A 14,270-nucleotide genomic window follows, 5' to 3' on the forward strand; every position below is an offset into this window, starting at 1 on the left:
ACATGGAATTAAAAAGTAAAAAAAAGGCAGAGAGGTAAATGACCATATGCTTTTAAATTCTTACACGCGAAACAGAAAAAAAATAGAGCAAAATCATCATGGCTGCATTTCAAAGAAATCAATGATAACGAACCAATTGTCTGCTTTATCTCAGTGTATTACAAGATCTGACAGTGACAGTGCCATCCTGATTTGATTCAGCTGTTCGCTTCAGTAACTGATTGTTTGATTAGGGTAACTCAATTCGCAAAAAACGAAATTTTATGTTCACAAATTGAATGTTCTTTCGTTTAACTCAAAACACAAAGTAGTATTTAACTTAATATTTAACGAAATCTTCAATTTTTTTCTTTTGATACTTAAATGTTTACCTATCATACAATACAGAGCGAAGTTAATATTTTTGGTTCGGAACTATGAAGCAAAATCATAAAAAATTGATTGATTTGTATTGTAGCGATGCGCATTTTCGAAACAAATTCTTCAATATTGTGTCTATATCATCATGTTAAGATTATTTCACTCTGCTAGGAAATGAAAGAGTTTAAAATATTGTTAAAAAGACGGATGGGTAATGTCAGAGACATAACTGGATGACGTAAATCCGAATAAAACTGACACGTTTTTCCACACTTTGGAAACATTTTCTCTAAAGCGGATTCTACAGGAATACATTCCTGTCGAATCCTATCAAAAATTCGATAATTTGCGTTTTTCACGATACTGTAAGTAAAATCATGGCGACGACCTGTAACATGTAAAAGGTCAAATGAAACCAATTTTTTTTAAATTAATTACACAAACTATTCGTATTTTTTGTATTTTCAGAGGAACCAATTTTGATATATATGAGCAAATCAATTATAAGAGTGTTTTGGTTATAAATTTAATGACTAAATTTACCTGCTTAAACAACATGCACAAATACGTCGGCCTCATATTTGTTAATTAAAAATTTAATTTAAAAAAATTGTTTATTATAAAATTCGGCCTCGTGTGGTGGGATTGTTTGATAGAATGTTAATAAGTTATCTTAAGTCTGAATATACCTTTAAGGTTTCCACCTAATGTTTTTACAAAGTTCTTTTAATTTGTAATTAAATCAATTCGAATAACGAAATTATCGAAAACATTATTTAGTCATTTCATAGTATATTTTTAAAAATTGCGGCTCAGGAACACCTGTACATATTATTTATTCTGCGCCTAGAAATAGTATTAAAAACAGTAGTTGAAACTCACTCGGCTCGTGTGCAGTATCACACACAAGTTCATTTGTTAAGGTCTGGAGCGTGTTCTACACATGTGCCAGAGTAGTCTTGTTGGTAGAGCGTCTCCCTGGTAAAGAAAAAGAGTGCAGGTTCGAGCCCTTCATGTATATTTATTTTTTTCCTTTGTCTGTTGCTGATTAGTAGTGATGCATAGGAATTGACAAAAAACGGTTATGTGCTTCGAGCACAAAATGAGGCTAATCTCCGAATAAAGATAAAAAAATGTTCTCTGGTATCTTACTCATGTCTTAGTTGGCGAATATATTTCTGAAAATCAAAATTTCATTATATTGTTCCATCAATTGTTCAACAATTTTGCAAGACACAAATTGTGTACGACACCCGTCCGCTATACTACGTAATGACAGATTGTACTTCGAATAACATTTGTAAGATAAGATCAACACCTGAAAATAATTCAACCTATATTGTCCAGAAAGTGTCATATGATTGTTCTGTCAATTGAGCAGTAAGTGCTATTGATTACTCTAATTAAACGAAACTGTGCCATTCCATATGAGCGATGATTGAAATCAGCTGATGTTGTCTAACGTTTTTTTGTCGATGATTGCTGCAAAGCTTTGTATTTCATTTACTTTCATTGACTAAAAACAGTAAGTGACCATTTCACCTATCTTCATCTGAAGTTTTAATCAAAGCTTGTTTTTTAATCACTTTAAAACGCTCTATAGGAAATACGTTTTTATTGTGTTTTCCCTAACAATTGGAAGACTTTTAGAGGCTTATTTCACTATGGCCGTCTGTCATCGATCTCAAAAATCTGTGAATATCTGTGTCATTTTTTAAATCTGTGCAGCACATTGAGAATCGTTGAAATTCAGATTAATCTGTGAAACTGGCATCTCAGCTGAGCTTTTGACATGTGTTGACAGGTCAGTCGCACCAAAACAGATAGCTTCGAATCAAATTTGCGCAAATAACCAGGGATGCCAGGTTTACAGATTAATCTGCGTTTCACAGATTCTCAATGTGCTGCAAAGATTTAGAAAATGACACAAATTTTTTAAATCGATCACAGACATACAATAAGGCCCTAAAAGTCTCAAAATTGCTAGGGAAAACACAGATTGAAACTTTGTTTTTGTTTGCAAAAATGATTCCGATATGAAATGATATTATGGAAAGTGTACACAGATTTAGCTCATATTGTTTTTTGGTCCGATGACAAATTTAAAAAAAATGACCTGGAATCCTTATAGATAACAGTTTTGTGATATGGGTTTCTATGCGTTTTAGCGTACCTTTGCGTATGTATCACGTCATATGTTTATAATACATCGTTTTTGCTATTCCAATCCTTTTAAAGCAAATAAAAGCTCACAAGTATCTGTACGCTAATTTAAGAATTGAAATTGTAATAATGGCTCCAATTAGTTGAACCAACACAAGGATCAATGAATGAGAATCTTGTGTTTATCTTCAACTGGTTAGACGAGTGCAATAACAGAACTGTTTCCTTTCTTAACAAACCATGTTGAACAAATATTTTTTCGTATCAAAGTCTTGGTTCATTATAGTGTGAAAGAAATAATGTTTGCTCACGAAATGATTTCCTTTCCCATCCGTAACAATTTTTATAAATAAACCGAGCAGCGAGGATAGTTTCAGTTCATAAATGAAGAACCTCACGGAGCTAATTTTGAAATACGTTAGACATTTTTAATAAACGGATTAAAGAGTAGTATTTTTTCCATCAATAACAGCATTTAATAGTAAGAAAGAATTGTTTTTCTCTGAGGGCGTATAACTAGGATAATAAGCACCCGGGGCAAAATATGATTAGCCGCTTCCCCATCGAAACAGCATTAAGCCAATTTTATAGGGGATTTCCCCATTTTTACCTCGTCGCTCTGAATGACGAAGGCTTCCGACCACTATATCCGGTACTTCCGAACCCGGTAGCTGATACCGAAGCTAAACCGGACATATTTTTGTAAATTAGAAAAGAAAACATTCATTACAATTAAATTTTTACTCGTTATTTTATTAACGTTGTATAGCTTCAGCCTTTAGCTACCATTCCCAATTTGTTGATATGTTGATTAGTTTCGTAACAAGCCGCGTAGAAGTGACTAACCCAAAATTCAATATTTGTGAAACAGCGAAGCTAACCAAATCTCAAGATATCTGTGACTCAAAGTTGAGAATAAAATACAAAGTTCTATCGAAAACTAATAACTTCTAATAGAAAAAGTTTTAAGTTTTGTCGTGAATATGACTAACTTTACTATGGGGCGCCTTTTCAAAATTTACCCTGTACAAGAATGGATAGAACTTAATCGCGAATATCTCTTGTTGCATTTAACGCAGTAACATAATTTTATTTCCATATCATCGGAAACATGGTCAGCTGTTTATGATGAACAAGCATTAAGGTAAAATTCGGTGCCAAAGTAAGGCGCGCAACCGCATGAATTGAACGAATCATCGCACAAAGCATATCATGCACAACCGACATATAGGAATAGGGAATATTTTCAGTGGTTGAGTGCAGTGGGCTTACGACATTATAACCAAAATGCTGTTGTATTTGATTTTGTCTGCTATTGCGAAATTGTTTATTGTTACAGACATAATGGCATACTTCATCTAGCTGATCCCAACTATATATTATTTTTTAAAAGAATATAATAATATACAAACTAGATCTCTTATGGAATCGCAACTGGCCAAAAACTTTACCATTTTTTATAATTTTTAATGAATTATAGATACTTTTTGTCCACGCTTGGCGCGTGGATATCATTATTTAATAATTTTGAACTCCTAAATTCGGTTTGAGGATATTATTTCCAACCGCTATACAAATGGGATTTTCGAGGCGGAGATATTGAAATAAATGTCATATTAATTTCCAACTTAAATTTAGAAGTCCTAAAAGGCTAAAAACAATTTGTTGTGGATTTTTCAATTTATGAATGAATTTAAACATTGCCCGTTTGGATTTAATCGGTTTTGTAGACGACCCCATAACTTTTGCTCTCGTGTGTATCGTTACAATTAGGCAAGTGACGCATTGAAAGTTTTCAAAATTCACACAATCAATCAATTTGTACGAGCGATTATCGATAATCGGATGTAGGGAAACAGGATTTCAGTTTTATTCGTATTCACGTCATCCAGTTATGTCTCTGACATTATTCTCTCACCTTTTTACTTTTCTCATATAGAAAGGTTATGCAATCACTTTGAAAATCGACTTTTGAATCGAGTGTCATATACAATTCGAATCGGTTCGTCGAGTACGCTAAATGTTTGTGTGTGTATGGATGTGTGTATGTATACCATTTTTTGCACTAATTTTTCTCGATTATGGCTAAACTGATTTTCACAAACTTAAATTCAAAAGGAAAGTCTTGTGGTCCCATATCAAATTCCTGAATTTCAATTGGACCAACTTTTCTCGGAGATGGTTTAAGAAATTTCAACAAACTTCCAGAATTTTGTTTTAATCTGAATTTATAAAAATATGCGTACTAATTTTCTCAGAGATGATGTGACCGATTTTTACAAACTTAGATTCAAGTCTTATGCAAAACTTCTGAATTTCAACTGGATTCAAATTCCGGTCCCGGAATTATAGAGTGAGTAGTGTGAAAATTCCCATTTCAAAATACTTACTCACTTTTCTCAGAGATGGATTCATTTTTAACAAGTTTTTTTGTCATTTAGGGGTTAACCTTATTTTGTGCTAGGGCACATAACCAATTTCACTATCTTTACGTTTCGTCTTAGACTCGTCAGTGCAGAGCAGTTCAAATTGAACTGCTTACTGCGAACTTAAACAGTTCAATTTGAACCGCTAAGCAGACGTAAAGTTATTGCTATTTGCAACACACTTGTAATAAGCACCGAAGTGCTAAGTCTTTCCTGACGTGCCGAACGAAAACAAGTTTCGACTAATATTGGCCGATTCAGATGGTCATTTAGGGGTTAACCTTATTTTGTGCTAGGGCACATAACCCCTAAATGACCATCTGAATCGGCCAGTATTAGTCGAAACTTGTTTTCGTTCGGCACGTCAGGAAAGACTTAGCACTTCGGTGCTTATTACAAGTGTGTTGCAAATAGCAATAACTTTATGTCTGCTTAGCGGTTCAAATTGAACTGTTTAAGTTCGCAGTAAGCAGTTCAATTTGAACTGCTCTGCACTGACGAGTCTAAGACGAAACGTAAAGATAGTGAAGTTTTTTTGTTTCACTCTTTTAAGTGATGGCAAGAAATTTTTAAAACACTCTACCTCATCATTCCGGGACCGGAAGCCGGTTCCAGATGAAATTCAAAAGTTTTGTATAGAGCGGCCATTGATTTAAATCTAGATTTGTAAAAATCGGTCCACAAATTTAAATTTAAATCAATGGCTGCCCTATACAAAACTTCAGAATTTCATCTGGATCCAACTTCCGGTCCCGGAATTATGGGGTAAAGTGTGTTAAAAATTTCTCGCTTAAAAGAGTGAAACAATAAACTTGAAAAATTTTCTAAACCGGCCTCAAAACTACTTCAAGTATAGTCATTATCAGTTGACGACCAAACAAAGCGATTCCGATTATTCTTTTAAGAACTGAAGAAAATTGTTTTGAAGTATACCACAGTATTATATATGTTAGTATGATTTTTATGAGAAAGGCATCATTACACCACTAGGTGGATTAAAACAGGTTTTATGTTATCAGATAACTTTGATTTTTTTTTGTTTCATGCTGCTATTATTTCAATCACTTCATTTATGAACTTTTTCAGTTTTTTAATTTGTTGCTTTCCCTTACAAACTGTTATCAATGTTTTGCTAAACTACTAGTATTATATAATAAATAACTGGTTAAAAAATTACTGAGGAAAAATCCGTATGCTTGTTTCAGACACTATTTTTACCTGGAGCTGTTAGCGGAATATATTCAATATTTGCACTATTTATGTACCATTTAATTCCACTATTTCACTGTCACGTTATTACACTTTCACAAAGTCACTACAACTTTAATGAAGCCTAACAAACGTTACAATACAGATACGCGTATTTCGGAATGTTATTTACATCCTTCTTCAGTGTATCGGTTTTATAAGTTATCTATAATTTTGTAAAGCGGTGCACACCCGATCAGATGAAGATAACAGAATTATAACAACTGGAGTAATTTATTTCAGAAATATTTTGTAACAAAGTTTGAAATATTTTTGGCTGGTAAACTGTTAAAATAACAAAAATCATAACATTTTGAAATGTTTGTATCACAATTATTACTGAATTTTATATAACTGCAGGTGTCCGAAAGCAGGAATTTTCAACAATAGTTGTGATAAGTTAGATAGCAAATTTAACACAGGAAAATTATTTCACAGTCAACATCTAACATCGTTTCAATCCAAAATTGTTGATTGATTTTTTTTATTAAATGAATAATTTATTTAGTGATCGGGTTTCGTCGTTTAGTTTTTTGAAATTCTGATCATTATAGTTCGATATAAAGCAACGAAAGAACTCATATTTTCAATTAATGAGCGTTATGAGTCTTTCAAATGAAAGTAAAACATTATTTTGTTGGGATTTTGTTATTACATTGTAATCATAAGTTTTAGCTTTCAACCCTTTTCATTTGTTAAATATCTCAAAATAACACAAATTGCAATACATATCAACTGTTAATATACTTGTGTTATGATTTAGTTATGTGCATCTGTTCGGGTAGTGGGGAAAAACGATTTAAAACGCGACTTTGCTAAATATTTTGGAAAAACCTAAACAAATATTTTCAAAGTTAGTATTTTTTATGCAAATTTTTCCGTAGAATCGATTTATGATAGTTAGAAGATCCGCAAAATTCACTATCAAGCTCGTTTTGCTCCAATTCCTCTTTTTCTGACTTTATTTTAAAAACTAACTGTGAAACTCTGGAAAAAAATTAATTCGACCAATCGGAAGGTATTCCTGACATGTTCATAAGTTAGATGAAAGGATTGTTTTTAATAAAATTGACCGCAAACAATTGTATTCTGTTTCACCCCCAGTCATCTTCTTCCATGAATTTACAGAAAAAAAGTTCTACTGATCGGTGTTTGGACCAATTATGGTTAAACAAGGCAGTTCTGTGTTTCACATATAACTACATCGTTTTACCCCATTTGATCCACAAATACAATTTTATGTTGAATTCAGATCTACAATCCCGAAGCAGATTTAATATGGTTCATATTACGTAGACAACTTCAGTGATCCAAATACACATAATTAGAATGACAGTACTAACCCGTTTAACCCCCTTAACCCCAATTCATTTTATAAGTTGTATCTTTGGGTGAACTTTCATTCGCATTCCGATAGGAGGCTGATTGCAAATGAAAATCAATGACCGCACGGATCTTGTTATACCGTTTTATCCCGAATTATTTCATAAGTCATATTTCTGGTTGAACCTTCATTTTTTCAAATCAAGGTACATTGATCATGTTACTGCGAAAATGTTCAAAGAGCTGCTTAGGCCGCTGCGTATTTTCAACCAAATGTTTGTATAATGTTTTAGCAATAATCGATTCAGTTCGCTTTCTCATCTCATCCAAATCAGTCGATAAAACAAAACCGCTTACGTTCGGGACAGAAGAAACCAAGTACAGTATTGTGTAGTGAACAATAGAACGACCTCGAAATGAGTTAACCAAATGAACAAAAGCTACCGCCGACACGAAAGAACACAATTGTTGTTGACTTCAGGCAGTGCAAAATTAGACCTTCGATACGAGAACTTGAAGGTTTGCTTAAGGAGCAAATGCATCTTGATATTAAACGTGTGCATTTACTTCAATGCAATAAGACCAATAATGTTATTTATATCCAGTTCTATAAAGAGTTGGATGCAATTCAATTCGCTAAAGACAATAATAATGTGCACTATGTGGAGCACGAGAACATTAAGTACAACATTCCAGTATATATGGAAGATAGTGCTATAGAAGTGTGTGTGCATGATCTTCCCTCAAGCGTCATCGATCCTTATATTCGTAAAACTATGTCCCAATACGGAGAGCTTCTCTCTATCGAAAAAGAAAAGTGGAAGAATTTTTTCCCCGGTATTCTAAATGGCGTACGTTTGTTACGCATGCGCTTGAGGAGGCCTATACCTACTTATGTGATTTTCGGTCAGGATACAAGAATCCCGTGCAAATCACTTGTTACCTATGACAATCAGATGGTCACATGTCAATATTGCCAAGAAGCTGTTCATTACGGTAAGCCATGTGATAAACTGGACAAGGAGATAACTACACCAAAGTACAACGGTGCTTCCTTCACACCAACCCCAAGCAACCCCAGTACACCTGTGACAGTCACCAACAACAGGGAAGCATCCCCTTCAACGAAACCATCCAACGTATCCCCTATAGAACAAAGTACACCAGCTGCAGTTAACAAATTACCATCCAACCAACCAACCAACAATGTACAATAAGACGCATCTACAGCAACCAGCTACGAAATCAACAACAATACCACCGATGCGACGATGAATGACGAGACGAACCGCGAACAAACTGCCCCTCAATCCTCGCAGGAGAAAAATGGAAGCTCCTCTCCCCTTAGAAAAAGGGTGACAACGAGATCCAATACAAAAAAAAATATTTGAAAACTCAGCTAAATCGACCACGTAAAGCTTGTACGCAAATAGGCCTGAATAAAATATCTTTCAAATAAAAAAAAAATCGATTCGACCAGACTCTTTTCAGAATTCAGGAAAATTTTACCTCAAAACTGTTTTAAAACCTTCAATGATAGTTATAAACCAGAGAATGTATTTGAATCACTGAAGTTTTTTTAAGTAATATGGACCACTATTGATAATTCGTATTGGATATGCTTCCGAATTGTAGATCAAAAGGCTCAATTGGAAAAAAATTCATGTGAAACGGTACAACAAGAATCGTGCGGCCATTGAATCCATTTGTAATCATATTTCTAAGTCTTTCTTCGTAATATCAATCGAATTTCATCAACCATAATCAGCCTGCTTTCGGTATGCGAAAGAAATTTTAACCAGAAATACGACTTCTGATATAAATTGAGGTAAAACCGGTTAAACAGGCTAGTACTGTCATTCCCATTGTGTTTAATTGGACCACAGATGTTTTGTACGTAATATGAACCAATATTGATAGATCGTTTTGGATCTGCTTATGGATTGTAGATCATATTTCAACTGAATATTAGAAAAGAAATGGGGTAAAATGGAACAACGAGTTTGCTGCTGTCATTGAAACTATATGCAATCGATTTGTTAGACTTTTTTACATCAGAAACACTCTATTCGCTCCTCTGCCAGTTCTTCGGTTTTATGTTATATTGTTAAGCTTGAATACAATGCAGTATGAACAAGGAACTTGAAGTAAAATAAACATGATAGCGTTTCGTGCGGTCCTTCTAAATACGCGGAATCGATTTTACTGATCATTTTACACCAAAAATGTGCTTTGTGGTCAGGCTTACCTCCAAAAAAATCGTCTTGTTTTTGGTTCATTTTTCCCCACTGTGCGGTGGTGCTCAATTGATTAAGCACCCTTAAAAAATCCCTAGACAAACGCCCAGAGATCAAAGTTTGAACATTTTTGTTTAATGCCAAATGTCGTAGAATTGCATGAAACGTCGTGATCTGGTGTTATCTTGAAAAAACATTTTTTGAAAAGAAATCAATTCTCTGGAGCTGAGATTTCGAAAATCAAAAAAATATTCGATTTCGGAATTTTGTTTAAGATCAGGATAAAAAAAAGGTGAAACTTTAATGGTAAAGTACAACTGAAAGTGAACGTGCCAGCTGAGTCAATATGCTTTGATTGCCGATTCCAGATTGTTGTTCTGCTATTGCAACTCACTTTGAACTTCATGCAGATGCATAGAATTCCCATCGAAAAAAAAACGAAATACTCTGTAAGGTTAAAAGATTTACCCAGCAGCGTTGGTGTTGGAGCACTTTCACCTTGAAATTGAAATGTAAACAAACCATTTACACACATTTATTTTGGTGTCTATAAAAGCGGCATCTGCGCTTGCCGAATAATGGAGACTGCAATATGCCAAGACCGCAGCGTGTGTACATCAAACGACACATCATTGCCTAAGTAAAGTGATCTAAGCCTAAGGTTTTTACGTTCATTCGGTTACATCGAAAACATCTGAGCTACAAATGACAGGCAGGGTGCGTTGCGTACACTAAGTAATTACACGCACCGCCAAATGTGTGTTTCTAATTATTTTCCTGCGCAACGGAGTCACCTTAAGCTCGCGTGATCACTCCGTAGCAAACGAGTATTCTTTCGATGCCCATTTTCACTGGAGCAACCGTGGTTCAAGGGAGCGGAATTCCGCACACAACTCCATACGGACCACTTAGTCTTTCTCCAAATAAGTGGGAGTGAATATCTCTTCAAGGTCTACTTGAACTCTCCGCCAGCAGCAAAACTGCTCACCTGAACAAGATGCCTATCCACTAACATCCTCATCGGTAACGTATTTACCGTATCCATCGTCGTAGCAACGAGCTGCTGCTGCTGCTGTTACTGATGTTGTTTGTGTGCCTTCGGTGGTGGTAATGACAAAAAAAAAGAAAATAGATTCGCAAAAGAAATTTAGTGCAATCGCGAAAAAATATGACTGCGCAGCTTCCTACACTTGTTTTCCTATTTTGTCCCCGTTTCGGATTAGATCGTTGAAATGCCAAGCAACCAGCATCCAAGATGTCAGTCAAAATTTGTGTTCTGTCATTGACAAATTAAAGTAATTTGTGTGGTAAGAAAAGGGAAGAGTAATTTACTGATTGTGTTGTCATGCTGTCACAGCGATATAGTGAGAAGTGAATCCAATCAATTGAAATTGAAATCAGATAGTGCACAATGGATTTAAAAAAATCTAAACTATCGCACACTCAGACTAGCATAATGCATACCGACAGTCAACTCTTTTCCCATATGTACCTACCTACCGAACAAACGTGTTTTCCCTAGACATTGTAATTCGATTCGTCTTACCTCCAGCAACGATCACCGCACGCACCGATGACAGCTCAATGCTCCCGTGTTTTCCATGGCTTGCTCGGTGATTCCCGCGTGACGAAAGTGACTTGATCAAAGTCGCGGCGCCCTGGAGACCGAAGAAAATACTAGTTTTTGGGCGCCCGCCTTCTGGCAAGGATTACTACGAACAGGATTGTCAGCGCATAGCCCTTCGGAATAGTTCGCATTCAATGTCACGCAGATAGATAGCGATAGCTTATCTCTACACAGTCGCATTTACAATTTTGGCACTACGACTAGTATCACTTGGTCTGCGTTTTTTTTTTTCTTTGTTGATTATCGACTTCCGATAAGTGTCACACCACCGCTGAGTGCCGTCCGTGGATGTCGCTTAAAACGGTGCTTTAGAAGAAAATAAAACCGGTATATTTAGACGGGACGCGCACACATTCCCTTGCCGTGTAACCGTAAAATCCTTCCCGCGAAGAGTTGGAATAGATAAATGTCTTCACACTGCCCGCCTAACGGGATATCTCAGCATCATAATTTAGCCGTGATTGACCGTGCTCGTAAGCACAATCGTTGCCTTATATTCCGTTCAATTAATCACTTATTTTCACTTCAAAATCTCAAACGATAAACGATCCCAGCAGAGACCGATGATAGCATCTGTGCGAGATCTGCTCAACACATTGCGGCTGCGGCTCAAGATCAAGAGGCACTGACTATACCAGCGGTCGACAGATTTTGCGCCAGCATCTTTCCTCTCGTGTGCTGCAGTGATCTTTTGAGCGGCTGTTTTTTTTCATTCAAAACATTTTTTCGAGAAAATGCATATCTAAAAACGAAGGTGGCTCTTTGCGGGAGATATAGAATGAGAAAAGTGGCGGCAGAGAGAACAAAAAAAAAACAGAGCGAGAGAGTGTAAGATGCATAAAGTTCACAGTCTCTGAAGAGATCGCCTTGTGCGTGTTAACAAACCGGTTTCTTAAGCTACACTGATTCTGACTCGCTGGCTGGTTGGCTCGTTTACTGTCTGCGACTTCATATAGATTAGACAACACATTTGTTCTCAGGTTGCGCTGTCGAGGGGGTTTGCGATGGAAAAAAGAAATACTTGTTTGTTTCTTTCAATATATATATATATATATATATATATATATATATATATATATATATATATATATATATATATATATATATATATATATATATATATATATATATATATATATATATATATATATATATATATATATATATATATATATATATATATTATATTTACTGCGAGATTCAACTGTTTGTAGGTCGAAAATGTTTTATTTTTTAATAGGGGAGAGTGTTCGGTTACCGACACCCTTTTCTTTTAAGCTTATAATTTCTGACTAAGTGCACATTATGCGGACATATACATCAATGGAAAGCTAGAGTCCTTGCTAACAACTGAATAAGAAACTAAGTTGATTCAATCGATTGAAAAAACTTTATTATCAACTAGCTGACCCGTCGAACTTCGTCTCAACCAAAATAGTTTTCTTGAATTCTCTGTGAACTTTTCAAATGGTCGCAACTTATTATTTATTTTCTCTTCTGTCGAATACGAAGCCGTTCCTAAGTTTACAGGACTTTTCAACCCGATTGTTAAATCGTTTTAGATCACCAGGAGGAAAATTTATTTTTTTACTTCTCTCTCACCGCTAGTCTAGGCACCGCTTTAAGCGAGATCCACCATAACGAAGTCGTAAAGAATCGATGTTACGTAGCGTGCCAAATAAATGTTCTATTAGAAATATAGCAATAGAATGATAAATTGCTGGACGTTGAAAAATTCAAATGACAGTGGCATTCAATATACTGTTCGTTAACCTGATCAGTGCAGTAAAACTTCATTCAATTCAATTGAAACTGAATGTGGAACACATTGACGATCTCTCCACTGCAGTAAACTTCACTCTCTGACACACACAATGTTTGCTGACAGCCCGAACGAGCAGCATTCAGTTCATCACGTTTCTCTTCAATCGAGGCTCAGTTTAACCACCGTCAGTTGAGCTCTTGAAGTAACAAAATATATCTTTCAATAGTGTGAGAGCGGCCTTCAAATGAGGTTCATGTAAACATTCGAATTGCTTCAAAATAATAGATGAAAGACAAATCAGATAACTGAAATATCAATCACAGAATACACATAAATTAATTGTTTCCTCCTTCAGTTTTTATTTTTAATACTTTACTCCATTTATAATTCTATTCGTTCGAATCTGCTTACTACCAAGAGCGAAGATAATGAAGCAGCTACACTACTTGGCACTTGAAACTGAGCAAGCAAAACTTCAAATGACTAGGTACGATTATTCAAATGACGATGAATTCTGGGAGCTTCACATGAAAATGGCAGCAAAAGTCAAATGAATTAGTAGGGATATGCTGACGGTCAGCGGCCATAAATTTCATTTTCATCTTATATAATTCGATTGAAAATGAAATTTTACCGCACTGAACTTGATAATGAACAACGAATTCATTAAAAAATACTCACACACAAATTTTGAATTTTTACAGGTGATCTAATCCCACATATGATGTAATTAATTAAGACTTAATTTGTCAAATGACGGAAAATTCCATTTGTAATGACTTAATGCTGGATGAGCCTGGTTCCGAATGATATTTCTATTCGGCTAGCAGGTGCAACTGCTTGAAATTATGTGTAAGAAAAGCAGATTGCATGGCTCAGTCGATTAATGGACGTACTTTGCGATCCAATGATTCTCGGATCAAGTCGCCGCTTCCACTGTCAGTATTTTTATTCTATTTCATTGAATTTCATGTACATGTTCTTGAACGTATATTTACGTGTAATGCGACACTCAATTTATGTACATCGTATCGAATTTCAACCTTAACGTGTGACAATCGATTGAACATTCCATGAGATGTCGAAATAAGTTCCACTTTAGAGTTTTTCGTCATTATTTA

At 35.2% G+C, this 14,270-nt stretch overlaps 1 protein-coding gene across 1 annotated transcript in view; it reads right to left on the reverse strand.

Annotated features, from left to right (window-relative positions):
* LOC131425812 (chondroitin sulfate synthase 1) overlaps positions 1-12,264 on the reverse strand; it is a 67,534-nt gene extending 55,270 nt beyond the window's left edge. The window contains exon 1 of the mRNA XM_058588012.1: positions 11,304-12,264. The gene's annotated coding sequence lies outside the window, so the exon portion shown is untranslated. The remainder of the gene's footprint in view (positions 1-11,303) is intronic.
* Positions 12,265-14,270: the final 2,006 nt, after the last annotated feature.

This window comes from Malaya genurostris, chromosome 1 (assembly GCF_030247185.1).
Source record: "Malaya genurostris strain Urasoe2022 chromosome 1, Malgen_1.1, whole genome shotgun sequence".
Classification (NCBI taxonomy): Eukaryota; Metazoa; Arthropoda; class Insecta; order Diptera; family Culicidae; genus Malaya; species Malaya genurostris.